Below are 12,533 nucleotides of genomic sequence, written 5' to 3'. Positions count from 1 at the left end.
TCCCTGCGTGATTGTTGTCGGATAGAAGGAGCAGCCGTCGCTGCCACTTGACGGTAGCACTACTGCCTTCGTTCCTTTCCTTTCCACGATTGGTGGTTGATGGAGACGGAGATAGTGAATCAAGGGAAGCCTGCCAGAGATTAGATCTCCCTTTCATGCGATCTGTTCAACCACCGACCAACCAATTGGAGTTGCATTCAGGGAGTTTGTCATGGAAGTTGTTCTAACACTATATGTAAGGGTTTGATTTTCCCTAATTTTATTTACCTATTTTGATACTATATTCTTGATTTTTTGAGATCTATCATATAAAGATGGTGAAGTCTTCAGTCAATGATTCACTTGCTCAACCTGAATTTTACTAGTACATCAAAAAATCAAATGCTGAAGTCATCCGACTTCAGGCACATAGAACTTTAGAATAGTTTCAGATAACATATAAAACAATTACTTTATCATGTTTGTATTCTATCTTGTAGAATTTGATATTTGAAAAATACATTGGGGAAAATTTTATCTCTTATCTTCCTCATGAATATCAAGCACCAAAGGAGCAATCTTCAATTAGTAGCAGTAGCAAAATCGCCTTAGTATCTAATATGATGAGAGTAATTCTGCCAGAATGGAATCACGAATTCAAATTCTGTTAGAATGAAATCTAATATGTTGGTTTGATAAAATGTTCACTTCAAATTATTCTACTTATTCTAATGTATGTTGTATAAAATCATTCTCATGTTTATCTCCTTTTTGCAGCTCCTTGTATAAAATCATTCTCATGCAATACAATTATGACATAATCTCAATCTCACAAAATGTCAATCTCATAGAATGTTAGTATATTTTGAAGTAGCTTAGAGGTCAAACATACACAAGACATCTAGAAACGAAACAAAAAAGTGCATGAGGATTCTTTCAACAATGCCGATATTTTTTTGCAAGAGATTTCAAGAATGAATGTAATTTATGTTCATAGTTGTATTCTTTAATTATGAATGTAATTACTTATTCTAAACTATTAAACTTCGTCTTATATGAAATTTGTATTCATTAAAAATTATTAGTTTTGCTAATATGTGTTTATAATATTATGTTCATAATTGTATACCATTCTGACAGAATTACAGAATATCATTATAACAAAATAACATTCCGATAGAATAAAATTGGATTATGCTTACAAATTACGTTTGAAATTGAATTAATTTGAAAAAAAAATCAGATTTTTTAAATCAAAATCATTAATTATCCCATAAATCTCGACCTTTTTTAAATTCGTCTCAATTGACTAAATTGCATTTATGCTGAATTTTGTGTGATTATATGGTACACGTTACCTTATTGTACTATCATAGACCCTCAGATCATGATCTTTGATTATATTATATATGATGGTCCAGATCTGTGTATTCTGGCACACAATAGTTACTACAAAGAAAATAATCTAACCATATATATATATATATATATATATATATATATATATATATATATATATATATATATATATATATATATATATATATATATATATATATAGGGGAGGGTTCATGCGAAAATGCAAATAATTTGCGAAAACACGAAAACAAGAAAAACCTATGATATTATATCACCTCAACATTATATTTTGGAAAATAATTACTCCAAACTTTGAAATACATGATGACAATCGATGATAGATGATAAACTATTTCATATTAACAAAGTATGATTTTTAACATTTTTATCATGAAAACATTAATTTAAAAATGATTAAAGACGTGAAAAAAATATAATTATAAAAACCGTCTTTAAATGTATATTACCATAACACCATCCAATTCAAACTTACTATCTTTAATTTATTGCTAATAAAATTATTTTTTTATAGTACATGTGTTTAATTTTCATAAGATAAAATCTGTTTTTGCGTTTTCGCAAGATATTTATATTTTCGCATGAACTTACTTATATATATATATATATATATATATATATATATATATATATATATATATATATATATATATATATATATATATATATATATATATATATATATATAAAATTTTAAACGATAAACACGCCTTTAATTGATTAATACATGTATTTATACTTCTAAAAACGTAAAACTATATATTTATCTTTACTAAAACATAACTTTATGTTTTAAATGTAACGAAATTACAAATTTAATTTAAAACAAAAATAGTATAAAAATGTAACGAAATTACAAACTTAAAAGTTTTCTTTCTGAATTTTGTTTTGTGGTAAATAAGTTTATATCATAATGCAAAATTGCACATAAAAGTTATTTAGTATAATATCGTGATTTTTCAAAAAGAAATTTTGTTTCGGTTTTTTTTCAACCAAAGCATACTGTATATAAAAATATTTCTCTTTACGAATGGCTTTGTAACCATCAATTTAAAGATTTTACAAAAATTTGAAAAATGAAAAATAATAATAATAATAATAATAATTATGTATATATTAAAGTTCAATAGAAAACCATTATTTACCAAGTAACCAAGAAACAAATTTTTTTTCAACTTTGAAAACTTATTTATTTTATAAAAAAAAACACTAAAAATACATAAATTCATTATTTTTATCATTTTTCCTATTATATTAAATTCGATAAAAAAATATATTTTTTCGTTAAATTCACAGTGTGAATCTGTGCAGATTCACAATGTAAGTCTGAATTCGCACGGTAATTCGGAAAAATATATAAGAATTCACAATGTGAAGTTATGAATCTAGATATTTTTATTTTTTCGATAAAGAATAAATTATAAACCTTAAAAAAAATATTTGATTTCAATATAAAACCATTCATAATGATTCTACACACCCGCTATTTTATCAATTTAACATATTGTACTTGAGATCTCGTGAGAGTTATACAAAAAATCCTTCCTAATAAATGAAAATAAATTTGTCACATGTCACTCTCTCATTAACTTCGACATGTCATTTTTTGGTATTTTTGATTAAATGTTTTTTCCATTTGTCATTTTTTTTATTTATTTTTTTTTTATCTTTTCTTAATTAACACATCATATTTACACCTCAATTAATAATTACATTAATTGAAAATAACCAATAAATTAAAATATTAATACTCATATAATATATAATATGTTTCCTCTTAAATTCAAATTTTAAATTTTAAATTTCAAATTTAAATAAAATTTTGTTTAAAATTTTATATTTAATTTTTGTTTTATCAAACCCGTATAATATACGGATTTCACACCTACTAAATAAATAAATAAAAAAGAGTGAGTTGCACAAATAAAGGAAATGATGATAAGCCTTGTACCTATGTCATTTTAGTTTTGTAATGTTTTTTATTGTTCATTATGATATAGCCTTTAATTTTAATTTAAATCTTAGTTGGCCTTGTAAATTAAACGGTTAAATTTAATATAAATCTATTTTGATACGTCTATCTCGAGAAATTTTAAGAAAAATCTCAATATTTTGGAAAGTTTTATAATAAAATCCTAAATTTATTTCTTAAACAGAAAAGTTCTGACTATTTAACCTTTTAAATAGATTAGCCCAAACAACCAGTATAGTTTATTCACTTTAGTCCTTTTTGACATGTTCAGACAATTCAGTAAGTAATGAGACCAAATCGTTAATTTTTTCAAAATAATGAGATTTTTCTGCAAATTTTGCCAAAAATTTTATATAGTGTGTAAATGTATTTTTGATGTATTTATATATGTTTTTATGTATTTATTTATTTGTTAAGTTTGTGTGTGTGTGTGTGTGTGTATATATATATATATATATATATATATATATATATATATATATATATATATGTATGTATTTTTATGTATGTATGCATTTTTTAAGTTTTTTATATATATGTTTATGTATTTTTTTGTGTTTTAATTTTTAGATATATAAACGTATTTTTTACATATTTGTCTGTATTTTTTATTATTTTACATATTTTTTATGTATTTTTATATGTTTTTTATGTATTACGCAATTATGTGTTTTTTTACGTATTATTGTATTTTTTTAATTTTTATAGATGTTTATATATTTTTATGTATTTTAAATGTATAACCGTATTATTTTTACGTATTAATGTATTTTTTTACTTCAAGTTGTCTCACCATTTTATTCGGTTCTCATAACATCTTCGAGTATGTCTAGATGGTTTTCCTACATACCCACATATTTTAAGCTTTTCTTATTTACTTATCTTGAAATTAAGCATCAAATTAATAAAACAAAATAATAATTTATGCCTTCGGGCATAATGTTACAGTCTTAGAGATGTTAAAATCAAAGAAGATTTTATCTACTGCGAACAAAAATGTATCTCTTACAAATTTCGAATTTATGAAAAGAAATTTAAGTTTGTAATAGTTTTTGTAAGGTTCTTTACATAATACCAAGGTTGTAAAAAACGTCGGTAGACTGAGATTAAGGTAGTAATCAGTTAGGCGAAGATTAATTATGGGATTAATTGAAGACCATTAATTATTTAAAAATTTATTCAAAAAATAATAAATATAAGTTTAATCCTAAGAATATAAAAATACATTAGTACTTTTCTTTATACAAAATATGCAACAACATTTTAAAATAAAGTCAAATAATACAATAAGTTCACATGAAATCGTTAAATGTTTAATGTTTCATGGTTTTTAGATTTAAATTCACATAATGACATAAGTGATGGGTTTTGGTCATAAGAACATCCTATGTGCTCATACAAACCCTAATGCTTGGATCTAGGTTTCTCTTGATTGTTATGTAGCAATAACAATCCAATTCCTCCTTGTATTGACTTTAGAAAGCTTAGAGTCACAAATGTCACTCCTCTAATGGTTCACAAACACCAAGAGCAAGAGGATGAAGAGGAGAGAGGATGGAGGCTGCCCTAAAAAGTGTGAAACCCTAGAATGATGCTTAGCCACGTTTTTGGGTCATAAAGGATGTATATATAGTTAGGCTATTAGGGTTATCTAACAAGGAAACCTTAAATTGGATGTTTAAGCCCTAAGCAACCCATAGACTCTTTTCCTTAAGGCCTTGGATGATTTCCTCATGGGCTTTCCCATAGAATTCGTCCACTCCTTAATATAAGGCAATCCATGGCCCAATTTCAATTATCTTATAATTACAATTCCAGTCCCTTAAGTTTAATTAATCTCTTTTAGTCACAAAACTAATTACCAATTAATTATTGACTAATATTAATTTAAACAATATGATTTATCCTTTAATATATTATTCTCATAATATATTAATAAATCATATTTAATCCTTTCTCTCCATAATTCATCTATCAAGTTACTTTGATGAAGGCAACCCAAAAGGACCATGCACCATCGGGTCAAGTACATACCAAAATAGTTATGGTCTTAGACACTAATCCAACAATATGGAATAAAATAATTTCACCACACACATCTTCATCTTCTCCACATGACTCTTGAGGCCACATGAGACTGGTGAAGTTTTCATTTGTGCATAAATTATTATTTTGTTTTTTAATTTGATGTTTAATTTTCAAGATAAGCGAATGGGAAAACCTTAAAATATTTGGTATATAGAAAAATCATATAAACATACTTGAAGAAGTTGTAGGTATATCGGAAATGCAGAAGACGGCTTGAAATAAAAAAATACATAAATACGTAAAAATAATATGGTTATATATTTAAAATACATAAGCATCTATAAATAAATAAAAAATAAAAATAATAAAAATAATAAAAAAAAACTTTAAAAAAATACATAAATACGTAATACATAAAAAAAATATGTAAAATACTTAAAATACATATAACTATGTAAAAAAATATATTTCTACGTTTAAAATACATAAAAATACATAAAAATACATTACTTTCTATACAAAAAGCTTTAAAAAAATACATAAATACGTAAAAATGCATATAAATACATAATACAAAAAATAACACATAAAAATACATAAAGCATATGTAAAATACTTAAAATATATATAAATACATAAAAATACGTTTATACATTAAAAATACATAAAAATACGAAAACATATACATATAAAAACTTAAAAAATACATAAATACGTAAAAGTATGTAACATTCATAAAAATCATGTCAAATTTAAACTTTTTAAAACATTTCCAAAGCCAACGATTATTACAAAACTTGTTTTCAAAATAGTATAATGTCAGAGTATACCAAAATCAAATCATAAAAATCCTGAAATATGAGGAGTTGTACGATCATGCCTTCGCCTTCCTGCGATCATTAGAAGTATCTGAAACAATAATCGATAAATGTAAGCTCAAAGGCTTAGTGAGTTACCCCAAAATACCAACGCTATAAAACATATCAATAATATATAAGAAAACAGCATGCATAATGAGCCTTCAGCCTGACTGGACCGCCTCGCAGGCCTTCAGTCTATCTGGACCGCCCTAGTTATGTTGGCCTTCAACACAAAGTAGGACCGCCTCAACCCAACCCTCATTCAAACAAACTTGTGCACATAAACATCATATGTTAGCATATATAACAGTCAAACCGATCTAACAGATCACTAATCATAGCAACATCCTATAACTAAGATACAGACCTAACCGGTCACTAACATAGCATCATCCTATATACTAGGATATCGACCTAACTGGTCACTAACATAGCATCATCCTATATAGCAGGATACCGACCTAACCAGGTCACTAAGCATATCATCATCCTAACTACCAGGATGCAGATCAATAAGCATAACATGCAATAACCCAAATACAAATTCGTAAAGAGTCGGTATTGGTGCCTTCGACTCTATTACTATAGTGAGGACAACTCGCCTCTCAAGTAGCTCAGAATGATAGTATCAGCCTCCTCCAAATATAGCTCCAACACCAACGCCTATATCCACTAATGACTAGGCCTGTCAAATTGGGCTATCGTGTCGTGTTTTTGTCTGACACAACACGACACGACAAATTTTTTTGTAACACGAAAATGACACGACACAATGTCGTGTTTTTTTTCACTAACACAAAAACGAACCAATTAAAAAACAACAACACGACACAACGTGACAAAGATAATATTATATAACTATTATTTTATTTAATTCATATTTAATCATATATAACATGATAAAAACGACAAACACATGCTCAATCGTGTCAATTTCGTGTGGGTTTGTAAACACGAACACGACACGACACGACATCGTGCTTTTTATACTTGACACGAACACGACACGAAAATGAATTCGAATTTTAATTTCGTCCCGATTTCGTTTCGTGTTGTGTATTTTTGTCGTGTCGTGTCACAAATTGACACCCCTATTAATGACCCAATTCCATAAGCTCCAAAATTACCAAAATACCCCAGAAGTCAACTGGTCAACCTTTGGTCAAAGGTAAAAGTCAACCGTCCATGTTGACTCAACTAGTTGAGTGCAGCTAGCAACTCGTCGAGTTCCTTAAGAACTCAGAAGTCACCCAAAACCCTAATTGACTCGTAGAGTTTCCAACCAACACGTCGAGTCCATGTGTGTCCATATGTCAGGGAAAACCCTAACTGACTCGTCGAGTCCTCTTAGTGACTCGTTGAGTTCATGCAGAATCAAATACGGTAAACCCTCATCCGACTCGCTGAGTCGGCTAAGCAACTCGTCGAGTTCATGCAGTTCATCACTTGTACAGATGCTTTAAGCCACCTCGAAGCTCCGTATTGCAGATCCATCCTCTTAGGACATGGTTTCCACGTAAAGTTGAAACTTTACGTGCATGCATGGTCCTAAATGCCAAATCTAGACTAAGGGAAAGGTTAACTCAATGGGAAAGGTCCATGCTTTCCAAATCTTATAACTTTATAGTTATAGGGACCAAGCGAAGTCCATATCTGAAGTTACAACTTCAGATCTTATCCCAATACTCGAAATGACTCCCCAAATGTGCTAAAGGTGGCCCTAAACCCAAACATAAAGAGATTTAGCTAGAGATAAACCAAGGTAACGACTTGTTACCTTCAAAATGATGCCAAGACGAAGTAGAGTCAGATCCACAAGCTCCTTTTTGCTCCAAACTTCTTATACTTCACACCTTCTTCACACAAAGCACCAAAATCACTCTTTAATTAAGCCTCATAAACACTCAAGAACAAGTTTAATAGCGATTAGGGTTTCTCTCAGCCGTTAAGGGGGTGGTAAAGGACTGGAGGAAGGGACTTAAGGTCCTTTAAATAGGATGAAAACCCTAAAAATCAGGGTTTCATCTCCCAGCTCCTACCTGTCAAGTAGATCCAATGATTCACGGCTTCACGCGAGTTAATCCACCTCTACACAACGAGTTGGGGCAACCAACTCGTCGAGTAGGTCCATTAATATGTATATAATGCTTTTAAACTTGTACATGGGAGTCAGGGTGTTACAAAGTAGATATAAATACGTAAAAAAAAATATATGTTTATACATTATATACAAATTCTAACGAAATCCGCAGAAAAATCTCATTATTTTGAAAAAATTAACAATTTAGTCTTATGACTTGCTGAATAGGTCAACAATGGTTAAAATAAATAAATTAGCCGATTTCTTAGGTTTTTATATTCAAAAAGTTAAATAATCAAGACTTTTGAGTTACAATAAATAAATTTAAGACTTTATTAAAAAAATCCAAAATGTTATGATTTTTCTGGAGATTTTCATATTAGCTTTATTCGACTCAATTATATTGGGTTAACCAAATTATCAAATGTATTCCATTTTGTATTTGATTGATTGTGTTTGTGCTCTATAACATTTCAAATACTCTAAATATACTACAAAAATCCAAAATAAATAAATTTTTGAAAAAATTACATTGTAATCCTTAGTTTGTTTTCGACAAATTATTTTCCATCAATATTTTATTATATAAATTTATTTCCGGGCAACGTATTCAAATACATCTAGTTTGTAATAAGCCAAGGAAACAAGATAATTTGATCATTAGGAAATTAATGCAATAGATGGATATCAGGTAGTAAAATAAAATTTTTAATTTTTTTTAACCGACTATTAGGGTTATAAACGAACAAAAACGATGGTTGTTTATGAACATACTAAACGAATGGAGATAAACAAATACAATTTAACATAAACAAAATATAATATAGTAATGTAATCTAACATGATTAAACATATATGAACATACAAATAACTTGAATGAACGAACAAAATAAACAAACGTTCACGAACATAGTTAAACGAACAAGACTATTGTTCATGTTTATTCATTTAACTAAAAGGACATGAATTTGTGTGCATGCTTGTTAATTTATTAAATGAACGAAATTTCACCATAAGGTTCACGAACTAGTTGTTGAATCGATTGATTGTTTACGGCCCTACCGACTAGCAAGGAGCTAGAAGCAGACAAGGAACAAAGTACAAAGATTAAACTGTGGAAAGGTTTATTTTCCTAATAAATATTTTATGTGATATTAACTACTTTCAGAATAAACAACAAATTAGGTTAATTAATAACTACAATGTTTGAAAAATCGACACGTCTACAACTTTGGAATACATTTAATTTGGACACTACGTACCTAAGTTACTTTAGATTAATTAATTAATTTAGATGAGAATGATGGGTTAAAGTTTAGTTTATCTCGATGGATAACATTTAGCACCCTTTTATGTCGGTGCGATCTTTGTATTAAACTAATAATAACGCATTAATTATTTGCTAATTTGTTATAATATATTACGATTTAATAAATCGAAAACTTGTTTACAACGTTTTTGGTTAATTTTGTAACGGGAATTTATATAAAATTGTTTTTAAGGCAAGAGATTTTATAAATAATAACAAGATGTTAGAAAAATAATCAGCATTTTCAAGTCAGCCAACCAAATTAAAATGACTTTTCCTATCCTCTATGGCTCCATTGTAAATCCAGAAATACGATGAAGCAATTATTTTGTCAAAATTGAAGCAATTGATGATCAAATTAACGAAGAAATTGCTAATATTATGGAGATTAAAACTAACATGGATTTGAAACAAGTGATTTGATAGTTTATTTTTCGAACTTTTGTAAGTTCTTATTTTTTATCAGTTAAAAAGTAGTTTATAAGTTAGCTTTTTAAAAAACTATTTAGACTATTTTTTAGAAGTTTTTTAAAAAAATTTCAAATATACCACTTAATTAATTGTAAATAAAATTAATATCATTATATGTCATTTTATATCGTTCATTAAGTTTTCCAGCTATTTTACTAAACATTATTTTTTATCAGTTAAATTTTTTTTGTTACTAACTAGTTTTTATTTAGTAGCTAGCTTTTCAACTAGTAAACCAAACATAGCCTAAGGTTTTTTTTTTTTTTCTGATGAAATTGCTCGTTGTTTTAAAAGAAAATAACGATGAAGTTAAATTGGCTAGAAAAATTGGACTTAGCTAAAAAAAAACCAAAAGTCCTTTAGGCATTAGAAGATGATGAAAACTCGTGGGCTTTTTCATGTTATGATAACCGGAAAAGAAGGTAATGGCTATTTAGAGGTGTGATGATTATGGGCAATTGGATTACAAATCCAATTGAAGTTGACTGAATTTAAATTCTTTTGTAGAAAAATTTCATAGTTAAGTTTTTACAATGTCAACCTCAAACTTAAGCGCTTTAATCGGCTTTTTGAGCAAATAAGAAAGTTTTGACGCCTTATTTATGAGTAAAGGTTAAGAAAGCACTTTTGAGTTATAGTGAGGATAAACCGTCAGGTCGAAACATGTGTATATTTGTCTTTATTAAGCAGTTTTGGGAATTATACGAACCGGATATCTTTGGATTCGTTAAAGAATTCCAAATTTCAGCCACATTTCTGAGTTGTAATTCATAGTTTGTTGTTTTGATTGGGAAAGTTCCATATCATATTTTCATTAAGAATGATTTTGGATTAGTTTCACCAGTTGCATTTACAAGATTATAATCAACATTTTGGCAAATCGTTTGGGAAAGGTAATTGGTGAGATTGTTGGTGTTCAACAGTTGACTTTTATAAAAGATCGACAAATCATTGAAAGGACATTGATTGTTAATGAGATAGTTTTATTGGTATAAAAGAGTACGTGGAAAGTCAGTGGTCTTCAAGATTGACATTGAAAAAGCCTGACTCTTTACTTTAGGATTACTTGGATGAGATGCAGGGTATATATTTTTGGCTTTAATTGGTGAAAGTGGCTTTAATTGTAATTGACAGATTTATTAATAAATTCTTTTCGTGGAAGGTGAAGATCTTTTCTATTGGAGGTCGTTTGACTCTTTGAAGTCGATCATCGGCAGTCTAAGCATTTATTTTCTTTCTATGTTGCAAGATCTATGTTCTCAATTTTCTTGAATCACTAAGAGAAAAGTTCTTCTAAAGAAGTACGGAAACAATATTTTTTAGGTTAAATGGAGGAAGGTGTTGGCTTCTAAAGAAGAAGAGCGCTTAGGAGTTGAAATTTTATTCGTTCTCCATAGGGAATTACTTTTGAAATGGAGATGGATGTTCTTAATTAAGCCAAATAACTTACATGTGAAGGTTACTAAGGTGATACATGGTGCTAGAGATTTGTTTAAAAATTTTGTGGGTTCGCTTACAAAGTCTTCAAGATAAAAACATTCTGGTGAATGTTTTCTTTACAATGAAATTCGAAAGATGAAATGAAGCCTCTTTTTGGAATGCATATTGGATAGGGGACACATTGTTTCCCCAAAGTTTTAACCAACTTGCAAGAAGGTTGTACTTGTAATGAAAATCTTGATTAAAGGCAAATAAAGATCCGACTCCTAGGCTAGCTTGGAAAATGCCAATAAAAATATCATAATTTGTTTGTAAACTACCTTAATTAAAAAACATAAAAAAGTTGGATCAGTCATTCATATCCAACCTAATTGGTCGAAACTTAGAAAAAATTTACATTGTTAACCATCACTTCAACTTGATTTTACTAACTCTATTATAAATTATGGATTTACAGCCATATAATAACAAGATTAAGGAATATCTTAACCGCATATGAAAGTATTGAAGGTGGTCCTACCATGTTACATTGCATATGGTTGGTCCCAGAATGCATGACTTTGTTTTTTAAAATACAAGTTAATATTTCTATTATTGCTCTAAATTAAATCTGTATAAAATTATAATATTGGAATGGCAAATTTGCAGCATATCCCAGGACCCAGGTAACGAATAAACACGTGTTATTCTAAGACAAAACCTATGTCTTTCATGGGGTTGTTTGGGATTGCTTATTTAAATCAAAACATATGTTTTTTTCTATAAAAGTACTTATTAGTTTCTATGATATTAAATTAAATTTCAAAAATGTTTTTGATTAACTCATGATCAACCAAAACAATTTAAATCACTGTGATATGTTATATTTTAGTAGTTAACGAATTACGTTTATTTACATGACCAAAAAAGATATGGATTAGATTAAGGCAAATTGTTCATGAAAAAAAAAAACGCATATGACGCATATAATTTTTTCTGGTTAAAACAGTTGTAAAATACTAAAATGGATTCCCATGT

Source organism: Lactuca saligna, chromosome 9, assembly GCF_052625555.1.
Source record: "Lactuca saligna cultivar CGN05327 chromosome 9, ASM5262555v1, whole genome shotgun sequence".
Lineage (NCBI taxonomy): Eukaryota > Viridiplantae > Streptophyta > Magnoliopsida > Asterales > Asteraceae > Lactuca > Lactuca saligna.
Note: the sequence above shows the minus strand (reverse complement) of the source record.